An 11,773-nucleotide genomic window follows, 5' to 3' on the forward strand; every position below is an offset into this window, starting at 1 on the left:
ATACTTGGATGTATCTTGTGATGTTATTGGAGTGAAGTCACTATTAACTATGATACTAGCCATGCTGAGTCCAGTCGAGCACCTCCAGCCTAAGCATACTCTCTGTGGGATAATGAAAGTTTGGAGATTATGCATGCTCTGCTACTTGCTTATTAGTGAGTTTAAAGCCAATATATCCTACTAGATATTGCCCTAAGTGGTAATAGTAATAAGTATGTCATGCCCTTCTTAAATAATAGAGAACCTATTATGAACCGAGCAGTATAGACAAATATTCTAGTATATTTAAAAAAACAAAGGCAAAAAACACAATTACTTTTTCACCAACCTAATAATAGCAAAGATTAGAAAGAATCTAAATTCCTATCAAATGAGGCCCGATTTTAAAGTACAGCACAGGTATACAGAGTTTACACATAAATCTTTAAGACACACAAGAAATTGGTGATATCAACTTTCCAGGGAAGGAAAATTGATCCTCCCTTTCATTCAGAGAAAGTGAGCTTTCCTCTTTCATGATTTTGGATTTAGTAGCTATTTAAACTGCATTACCTATTTAAAAAGAAAATAAAGATTTAACATGATTAGAAAAAATTCACTCCATCACTTGTCAGAGCACCCCATTTTAACTCCTTAAATAACACTAACTACATATTTTCTTACACTCTCATTAATTTGTTTCTTCTGTCTTTCCCCATAACTTAATAAAGTACACTCACTCCATGAAGTGGAGATTTTGTCTCTATTATTCACCCTGTAGCACCCAGCACTTAAACAGGAATTAGCACCTAGCAGCCACTCAATAAACATTTGTCAAATAAACCAAAATCGACTTTGCTGTCTTAGCTCCTAAACCTCTCCTCCTCCAGAATTCTGAGTTTGGTGGCCTTCCTCAACGTTTTCATTAACACCTACCACAGACCTCTATCTCTACAGAGTTCTCACATTGTATTACAATTGCCTGTTTGTGTTGGGCTTCCGCCAGAAAACTGTCACCTATTTGGGGCACAGACTTGGCGCCTGACATACACCTGACAGTAAATATTCAATGAAACCAATCAAAATAACAAGCTGACGCTACCAGAGGCCCAGGAGTCGCAGGGATTGCTCAAATAAGAGCACAAGAAGACTCAGCTGCGCAAGGGAGCTGACCATCAGCACAGACTTTGGGTCAGAAAAGCCCTAGAATAGCCAAAGGAACACGCCCCAAGTTGAAACCGTCCTCTCCAACCCCAAAGAAAGCAGAAGATTGACACAGACACCATGTGAGCACCCGAACCAAACACAAACACGTGCACCCTAAACACTGACAGAACCACCCAACGCAGACACCTTACTGCCCACAGACTGCACCAAGGGCGCCTCTGGGGTCCATCCCCATTCCCCAGGTTCTCAGCCCTAGCAGGAACGGCGGATAGAGAAGACTGGAAGGGGCTGACGAGGAAGCGGGGATTTGAACCCCCATACTCGCCAGCTAGAAGTGCCACACACCTCCGCTTCGGCTCAGGCCGGGTTCTCACTACGCGGGTGCCTTCTTCTGCGCCAGCCTCTCCACTCTAGCACCAGAAAGCCGCAGCAGATACCTGTACACTGTCTCCCTTGGGCGCGGCCATGTTGGAGAAAACTGCACTACATTTCCCATGAGCCAGCCGGACTACGAACAGAGCTCCCACAGTCCTCTTCGCCTCCCAGAGCCCGGCAGTGACCCTTTCTCGGCCAAGTGTCTTTGTAAAGTGCTCTCTGTTGCACTGAAAATTCAGTTGTCTTCTTAGGGGAAATAGTAATAATTGGTAGTGCAGCTATATTTTTATCTGTTTCTCTCCAAATGGATAAGTTCAAACAGGTTTGGGCCGTTCCATCATTCAATAATTGCCCCTGGCACCTTGGATTCTTTGTGCATATTTCCTCCTGAATCTTATTAGAGGTGTGAAAGGAAAATAAATCTTGGTGCCACAAAATCACTAAGCTAAAGGGAAAAGTCAGGCTGGGAACTGCTTGGGCAAACCTGCCTCCCATTTTATTCAAAGTCATCCCTCTGCTCACTGAGATAAATGCGTATCTGATTGCCACCTTCGGAAAGGCTAATCAGCAACTGGAAAGAATGCAACCATTTGTCTCTTATTTATAATACCTATGACCTGGGAGCCCCCTCCCCACTTCGAGTTGGCCCCCCTTTGCTTAGATTTGTCCCCTCTTTCTGGACTGAATCAATGTTTATCTTACATATATTGATGTCTCATGTCCTGTAAAATGTATAAAACCAAGCCGTGCTCCTACCACCTTGGACACAGTTCGTCAGGACCTCCTGAGGCTGTGTCACGGGTGGGCGTCCTTAACTTTGGCAAAGTAAACTTCCTAAAGTGTCTGAGACATGTCTCAGATATTCAGGGTTCAGATCTGAGAGAGGATCCTGGGGTCTGAAAGATGACATTGTATGGGCGAGAGGAAATGAGGTGAATATGCATGCATGTGCCAGGGGAATGGTGTGTACGACAGAGTAATAGAAAGATGTGTGGAAGAATGTTGAAGGAAGCGAGAGAGAATTCTGCAGGCCTACAGAGTGAGAGTTGGGGGGAGGAAGGTTAGAAAAATGAAGTGATAAGACCAGAGCTTCTTGTGGTAAGTGGGAGGAGAAACTAGGAGATGCCTGTTGACGTGAAAAGTAACGAAATATTAACGAACCCAGTAGTGGCAGAGGGAAAGAAAAAAGAGTTGGTAACAGATCAGAAGTAAAAGACACAGGAGAGAGGATGACTACCAGTTGTTCCTGCTCTGTTACTTGTTATATAAATGTATTATAATCATTCTACCTGCATTGGTTTATAAGCTGTGTCAGTGTGGGGAAGGAAAGGGGGAGAGGAATCGCTTTCTCGTGGCACGACGGCTAGTGAGAGTACCCTTCCTGCAGTCCAGGAAGTAAAAATTGTGTTGCCGAAAGATCATTTGTCTTAGTGCTAATTTTTCTTTGCAGCACCTAGCATCTATTTCCAACATCTATTTCCAACAATCACCTTTCCATGTTGTTGATACAGCGCCCCCTATCTGCAGGGCACCACAGTTCCTTAGTTCAAAATTGAGTTCCTTAGCTGTACTAACCACATTTGAAATACTCAAAAGCCACATGTTACTAGTGTCTACTGTGTTGGACAGCTCAGACCATAAAATATTTCCATCATTGCAGAAAGCTCTATGGGGATGTGTTTTTGAAAGCATCCGGTAGTGCAGAAGCAGAATTGCAATGGGAGAGATTCCATGTGTATCCTCTTATACCCAAGTAGCTTGCAATGTCTGGTTGATTTGACCTCCCCAGCTAGCATTTGCCTCCTCATTTTTCTATTAAGTTTTGTTCTCACCCTTTCTTTCCTAGACTATTGCAATGCTTGCCTATTTGCCCTACACCTTTGTGTAGGGCCTCCTACGGAAAGGCTAATCAGCAACTGGAAAGAATGCAACCATTTGTCTCTTATTTATAATACCTATGACCTGGGAGCCCCCTCCCCACTTCGAGTTGGCCCCCCTTTGCTTAGATTTGTCCCCTCTTTCTGGGACCCCTCTTTCTGCACCCCCTACACCTTTCCTTCCCCACACTGACACAGCTTATAAACCAATGCAGGTAGAATGATTATAATACATTTATATAACAAGTAACAGAGCAGGAACAACTGGTAGTCATCCTCTCTCCTGTGTCTTTTACTTCTGATCTGTTACCAACTCTTTTTTCTTTCCCTCTGCCACTACTGGGTTCGTTAATATTTTGTTACTTTTCACGTCCCACTTACCATCAATAAAGAAGCTGGCTGGCAGGGAAAAGTAGCAGCGGAAAGAGGGTGTTGTTGAGTAGGAGAATGATTTGTGTGGAGAATATGTTACAAGGATGAAAAAACAGAAGTTAAGAGGCAAATAGGCAAGCATTGCAATAGTCTAGGAAAGAAAGGGTGTGAACAAAACTTAATAGAAAAATGAGGAGGCAAATGCTAGCTGAGGAGGTCAAATCAACCAGACATTGCAAGCTACTTGGGTATAAGAGGATACACATGGAATCTCTCCCATTGCAATTCTGCTTCTGCACTACCGGATGCTTTCAAAAACACATCCCCATAGAGCTTTCTGCAATGATGGAAATATTTTATGGTCTGAGCTGTCCAACACAGTAGACACTAGTAACATGTGGCTTTTGAGTATTTCAAATGTGGTTAGTACAGCTAAGGAACTGAATTTTGAATGTTTAAATTTTAGTTTCAATTAAACTTAAGTAGCCACAAGTGACTGGTGTCTGCCAAACTGGACAACAGTGTAAAATATCCTCTTATCTCTTACTGGTCAAATTCAATTGCTTTATCTCAGTATTTTTGTCCTGCTTTAAGGTACTGAAGCTTTAAAAAATTTTTTTTCTATGCTTCTCTTTCAATTCTCTTTATACATTCTGATCACTTACTTTCAGAATTTTCCACTAGCTTCTCTCCCTCTGTCCATAATTAAACATAGGCAATCGCTTAGAGTTTGAATTTGACTCTTTTCCCTTATTCTAGTCTCTTCCTGTCTGCCCTCCCCAGAGTTATAAAGAGATTTGTGAATCATTCCCTAATCTTTATCCTCAACCCTGGCTTCTGTTAAAAGAAAAACTTTGGCCAAATTAAATTTAAAGGAGTTTAACTGGGCAACGAACAATTCGCAAATCAGGCAGCCCCAGAATCACAGCAGATTCAGAGACTCCAGCATAGACATGTGGTAGAAGAAGATTTATAGACAAAAAAAAAAGGGGGAAATGACATACAGAAATCGGAAGTGAGGTACAGAAACAGCTGTTATTGGTTACAGGTTAGCATTTGCCTTATTTGAACAGGGTTCAAACAATTGGCTACATTTGATTGGCCAAAAAAAAAAAAAAAACTCAGTGATTAGCACAGGTGTGGACTATGGTCAGTTTACTCCTCTACTTGTTAAAATTCCCGATGTACAGAAAAACCATTAGGCTGAACTTAAATATGTAAGGAGGCAGCTTTAGGCTAAATTTAATTAACACTTCCCTTTAAAAACCACTTTGGTTTAGTGAAAAGAATGTGGGGGTATTGGTGGAGTATGACCTGAAACCGAAACTATAAAACAGCATTTATTTGTTGAGATTGACGTGATAATTAACACAGACATTAGCTGTTAAGTGATTATTCATTTCTCTTCTACTCCTGAGTTAAAGCCCACATTTCCCACTGCCTGCTGTCCATCCTGGTCTCAGTATCTCTAGAAAAAGATGAATACATATAAAATGTTGTGTGCAATCCTTTGTATACAGACCCTTATCTTTTCTTGGAATATTGCATAGACCATTTCTCTTAGAGAAGATGATTCCCCAAAAGATTTTCAGGTACACTGACACCTTGTTTTATTTATTATGTAACCACAATGTCTTCCATAGTCTTGTAATACTAGAAATTTAATAAATGTTGAGCTGAAAAGGAATTTTCATTTGAAGATATAATTCATCTTCACCTGTGCCAAACACTTTACATGGTGATCTATAATAATTTTTCAAAGGTATGAAATGCTGAGCTGTTTCCTTACTAGAACCTTAGTCTCAGCTTCCTGAGAGGTGAGTCCTCTGTGTGACTAGTACGAGGATCGGCAAGATTTTACTGTAAAGGACCAGATAATAAATACTTTCCACTTTGTGGCCAAATATTCTTTATTTATTTAATTTTTATTTTTTTGAGACAGAGTCTCACTCTGTTGCCCAGGCTGGAGTGCAGTGGCACGATCTCTGCTCACTACAACCTCTGCCTCCTGGATTCAAGTAATTCTCCTGCCTCAGCGTCCCGAGTAGATGGGATTACAGGCACGTGCCACCACACCCAACTAATTTTTTGTATTTTTAGTAGGGACAGGGTTTCACCACGTTGGCCAGGCTGGTCTTGAACTCCACCTCAAGTGATCCACCTGCCCTTGGCCTTCCAAAGTGCTGGGATTACAGGCGTGAGTCACCGTATCCAGCCTGTTTTTATTTTTTAACAATCCTTTAAAAATGTAAAAACCTTTCTCACCTCCCCCTGCTTATGCTGGCAGGATTTGGCCAAGGGGCTATAGTTTTCCACCCTCTGGACCCTCCCTGAACTGTGTAATTGAGAGCGCCATCTCAAAGTAAAGGCAAGATTAGCCCACCAATGAAGACATTTAAGATGAATTATAACAGACTATAAATGAAATATAAGTGAATTTAATTAGCTTAACCAACAGTGCATTTTAAGGATTGAAAAATAAAGTTCTGGAAATGAAGGCTAGGAGTAACATGTTGAAATAGGAAAAGTTCTCTTGTCCCCCTAGCAGGGCATGCAATGGGGGAGTGATTTTCTTCTTCGCTGCCGTGCTGCTCCAACCTCTAGGGGAGCATGCACAAGAGCAGGCTGTGGGGCTGTGACCCCCATGGCAGTGCCTAAGGGTGAATGTTTACAGCTCCTGAAGCCCCAGTGGGCATGTGTTAGAGCCTGCTCTTACAGTTCAGTTGGCCATTAGGTGGCTTGTGTTAATCAGCTCAGTGAGACCCCCTTCCTCATCACAAGGACAGAGGGCTTTCTGTATCCTAGGGTTTCTTGCTTTGGTGTGCTAGAAGAATTAGATCACACGTGGGCTTGGAGAATGAATACAAGGTTTTACAGAGTGGAAGTAGCTCTCAGCAGATGGGGGATCCGGTGGGAGATGGTTTTTCCCTGGAGTCCCACTGCTCAGTGGCTTGGACTCTCCTCCTACCAACTGGCCAAACTCCACCTTGTTCTGCTGGTTGAAGGCTACCAACCTGCCAGTGTCTGTTGGTATGCTCTTCCACCAGCATGTCCCCCTCGATGTCCAGCGGCTTATGTGTTTGCCTGCTAGGGTCTCAGGGTTTGTATACACACAGGATGGGAGCATGGCAGGCCAGGGTGGTCTTGGGAAATGCAACATTTGGATGCAAAGGCAGGAGTGCCTGTCCTCACCTAGGTCCGTGGACACCAGCCAGGGGGTGGAGCCCTTGCCAGGGACCCGCCCTTCTCCTCCCAGCATTTCCCTGTCCCCCTTCTGTATCGATGTCATTTAGAATTGCTTTTAGTTGCCAGTCACAGAAAACTGGTCTGATTGCTTAAACAAATAGGTACCTTTCCTCACGTGACAAGCCGGCCAGACAAGGCAATTGCTGGTGCTGTTTCTGCAGTTCAAAAATGTTACAAAAAGCCCAGGTGCCTTCCCTTCTCCTTGCTCGCCATCCTTGATGTATTGCCTTGTTATTCTCATTCCTGATGTCTGCTTGTTACAAAGTAGCTGCCACAGCTCCAAACATCTTGTCCTCATACTGGCATCTCTAATTTGGGGGGGAAAAAGCAGTTTCTCAGTCTTTTCATCCAGGAAATACAGCTCCCAATGAACTTCTCTTTCTTTTTTAAGCACACATGGGTTTCACACTGTGGTAGGCAGGATAATTGGTCCCCATGAACATTCACACTCTAATCCCTGGAATTTATGAATATACAGGTGTAGTTAGGTTTGCAGACTTTAAAATAGATTATCCTATATTTGCCAAGGGCACAGTCTAATCACACAATTCCTTAAAGGCAAAGCATTTACTCTAGCTATACCAGCTAGAGAAGTCAGAATAGTTCCAAGTGTGGATTCCAACACCAGCAGGCTCTGAGATGTAAGGATCTATGTGCAAGGACGTGGAGAGGCCTCTACTGAGCTAGGGGCTGTCCCATCTGATAACCAACACGACGTGGGGACCTCATCCTGCAACCACCAGGAACTGGCTTCTGCCAACAACCTGAATAAGTTTCGAAGCAGATTCTTCCAAGGGTATCTTGATAACAGCCTAGTCAGTTGGCATTTTGATATTGTCTTTATGAAGCTCAGAGCAGAGAAGTCAACTGAATCAACCCAAACTTATGACCTACAGAACTGTGAAATAATAAATTTGCATTGTTGTGAACTGCTAAATTTGTGGTAATTTGTTACAGCAGCAATAGAAAACTACTATACACGCTTACCCAATATCAACCAGTAGCTAAGGGAAATAGAATTGCCATGACTGCTATAAGGCAAATCATGATTCGCTCTGCGGGGCTTGGATGAAGTGTGTCCTCCCTGATCAAGAGACCTTGGCAGACTATGGGCAGGGAATAGGGAAATAGATTTCTATTAGCAAGAAAAAGGGAAGACATTCATTGGGTAGACAACCAACATGTGTTCCATAAGGGATGGAGCACTTAACTTTTGGTCTGATGATCATATTATGAGCTCTCTCAAAACCTAAGAGAAAAGGATGCTAAAAGGATGGCCACTCTCCAGTATCGTAGCCAATGAGGTTTATCCGAGGTGCGATTATTGCTAATTGAAAACTGAAAAAAAAAAAAAAGAATGGCCACTCTTAAATTAGCCAGGCATGATGACATGCACCTATAGTCCTAGCTACTGGAGAGGCTAACATGGAAGGAGCACTTGAGCCCAAGGGTTCGAGGTTACAGTGAGTTATGATTGCACCACTGCACACCAGCCTGGGCGGCAGAGTAATGAGCGCCCTCATCAACTAATAAAGCATCCAAAAGTAGAATTCTTACAGCTATTGTATTCTACTTCCAGAGTCTTCAATCAGAAAAAAATTGAAAACGGCCCCAACAGTCCTTGAAAATTATTACATTTTTACTGTAGTTCCTACAGTAACTATGATACTGTTTTCTGCAGTTTCAAACTCAATTCCTATGATTATGAGGTTTCTAACCTCCCCCTTCCCCCTACACCCCCTTTCCCCACCATCTGTTTCTGGCTACTTTCTAGTTTTTCTTTCACTTGTCCCCAGTGGCGACTGTACTAGTTTTGCTTGTCTTTCTATTTATGGTTTTAGAAAAAACCTTTTATTTCTCAGTCTTTCCTCTCATTTACTCCTCTGCTACTTATTTTATGCCTCCTGGAAAAATGACAAATTTGTATCAAGTTTTCTTTCCAAACTTGTGTCTTCTCTGCTGCTTCCCAGGTTGCTGGCTTCTGGAAACTTCAGCAAGAATGCATTATGTAAAACCATTTGATGTTCACTGTGACATTTCAGGACTGAATACATTATTCATGCTCTGGTGATAAAAATTCAATGAAAAGTTTGCAGTTTTATAAGTCATATGGTGAAAGTATTCCCTGTACAGTAATTAGAGGCAAAAAGTAACCAAGAAAAAAAGAGAAGGAAAAGGGTCAGCCTTTAATTTATAATACAAAACATAAAACTCAGCTTGGAGAATTTTTTTTTTTTTTTAGTCATTTGCAAAGCATACGATTTTAGCTGTGAAGCATTAACCTCCCCAAAATGGTCTATTTATTATTGAGGCTAAAGGCCTGCTTACTTTGCAGAATAATTTTCTCAGATTTTTTTAAATAGATGAGAAGAAAGAACTAGCAGTCGACTCAGGGTGCAGGAAAATCTCTGGGGTGGCTAAAGGTGTGGGATTTGTGGATTTTAAAAGGTTATAATAAAATAAAACAATCTTTTAAAAATCTTTCCTTAAATCTACAAGAAAAAAACTCTTTAAAAAATGTATAAACATTTCATTTAAAAATATCTTGCCACTTTGATGGCTTTATTCTATCATTAATCTCTGAAAGGCCCAAAGATACTTGCCCAGAGAGGACAAGCTTCATCATTAACTATATTTGTGATCACTTCTAATTTGGGGAATAGTCTTCTTGTCAGTTCCGATTACATAGTCTTACCTGTTAGGTTGGGACTGAGATCTCAGGCTAGAAGCATTAATTTTGCCATTTTCTGTTGGTTATTTGTGCTTGAATTATTGTCTTTATTCATCTTCACTGCAGGGAATTTAGAGTTTTCTAATTCACTTGTCCATTTTGCAAAAAAATAGTTTTTGGATTACGTAATCCAAAAATCCATTTACCAGGCACAAAAATGTCTCGCTTAAATCAAAAGAGGGAGGATGCCAGAGGCAGCTCCTCTGCCTGTGAGCTCCCACTCTTCTCTTCTAGAGCACCTCTCATAAAGTCTGTGACATGTAACATCAGACATGCACACCTAACAAAGCTTCCAGGATATTAAATGTGAACAGAGGTTAATTTGCTTTAGATAAATGTATAAGTAGAATTTCCAGAATATTCTTCTAAATCCCGTAAGCCATACACACTTCACTTTAGAGGCCACTGCACTAGGGCATGTTTCTCAAAGGCTGTTTCTTAGAATACTTGCATCGGAACCACTGAAGTGCTTAGTTAAGTGGTCTCCAACCCCCCTAGACATAACAGTCAACTAAAAGCAAATATAAATGTTAATTCTCTGAACTCCAGTGGGTTACAGTGTGTGCTCCAAAATCTCTGGGGCCAGGGCCCAGTAACTTGCAGTTTTAATAAGCAATTTTGCTACTTTTGCAAGTGTTCAACCACTGAAAAAAAAGATTGTATGTTATTTGTCAGCATAGACGTCTTCAGAAATCATGCCCAGAGTGCCAAGCTGCCAGATTTCTAGTATATTTGGAATTCTCATTTCAAGGGAAATATTTTAATTTTATAAGGTACAAAGGACCAAGAAGCAGATGATTCAAAGTCCAGATTATTAAATTATTAAAGAATAATACATTATGTTTTATGTAATTTGACAAAAGTTTAAAATTTTTTTTAATAAAAAATATAAACACCTCTAATTATTGGCATCTCTTATATCCTATTTTACAAGTATAATAACTAAGACTTAAAGACAAAATTTATGAGCTGTTTAAATAGAAAATATTTTTAAGAGTGATTTACATTCATACCTGTTATTGCATGAGTAAAAGGGCTAACTTTTTGAGACAGAGTCTCACTGTGTCACCCAGGCTGGAGTACAGTGGCACAATCTCGGTTCACTGCAATCTCAGCCTCCCAGGTTCAAGCAATTCTCCTACCTCAGCCTCCTGAGTAGTTGTGATTACAGGCGCCTGCCACCATGCCCAGCTAATTTTTGTTATTTTTAATAGAGACAGGATTTCACCATGTTAGCCAGGCTGGTCTTGAACTCCTGGCCTCAAGTGATCCTCCCACTCTGGCCTCCCAAAGTGCTGGGATTACAGGTGTGAGCCACCATGCCCAGCCTAGGGCCAACTTTTATACATCAAAACATGTACCTCTTTACATCTAACTTTTATTGCAAGTACACTTACAAGCACAAAGTCCTTAACATACACTATTCCTGAATTCTTCAATAACCGTACAAGTTTTATTCTCCCAATATTACAAATGAGCTCTGAGGCTCAGAGAGTTTAAGCAACTTTCCCAAGATGACACAGTTAGTGATGAAGCCAGGAGTCTAACCCAAAGGTTTCCTCTTTACCAACTGCATGCATTATTGCTGAGGGACGCCACTGCAGAGAAGACATGTCCTTTTTTATATTTTGAAGTTTTCCAAGTAAAATGAGACAAAAATCTAGACAAAACAAAGATGAAATAAGTTTTGTTTAAGTGGGTGCATCTGTTATGCAAGCACATTCAGGGCAGTTTACATGTATAACTTTAAAAATCTTCAAGAAAGATAGTATATACAGAGTCTTAATTCAAAGTTTAGATACAGTAATATTTCTAAAGGACAAACAGCATTGCTTGTCTTATTTTCTTCTCTTGCCCCTTCTTTCAAAGTCAGAAATATGATTGATTATCATTATTTCCTCACCTATTTTAAATATGGCTTAGGGGACCACGTGGTCAATGGAAAATTAACCAGACCTAGAATTTACTTTTCAGTATCTTTAGGAGGCCTGTTGACATAATTAGGATGAGGAATTAGTAGTTAATT

The 11,773-nt window shown here is 41.0% G+C and overlaps 1 protein-coding gene across 1 annotated transcript in view; it reads right to left on the bottom strand.

Annotated features, from left to right (window-relative positions):
* Positions 1 to 1,618, bottom strand: part of ALKBH8 (alkB homolog 8, tRNA methyltransferase) — a 69,855-nt gene extending 68,237 nt beyond the window's left edge. Inside the window, exon 1 of the mRNA XM_021670809.2 lies at positions 1,492 to 1,618. The gene's annotated coding sequence lies outside the window, so the exon portion shown is untranslated. The remainder of the gene's footprint in view (positions 1 to 1,491) is intronic.
* Between the last annotated feature and the right edge of the window lie 10,155 nt (positions 1,619 to 11,773).

The sequence above is a fragment of the Aotus nancymaae genome, unplaced genomic scaffold, assembly GCF_030222135.1.
Source record: "Aotus nancymaae isolate 86718 unplaced genomic scaffold, 86718_ANA_hifiasm-v0.15.2.pri h1tg000012l, whole genome shotgun sequence".
Lineage (NCBI taxonomy): Eukaryota > Metazoa > Chordata > Mammalia > Primates > Aotidae > Aotus > Aotus nancymaae.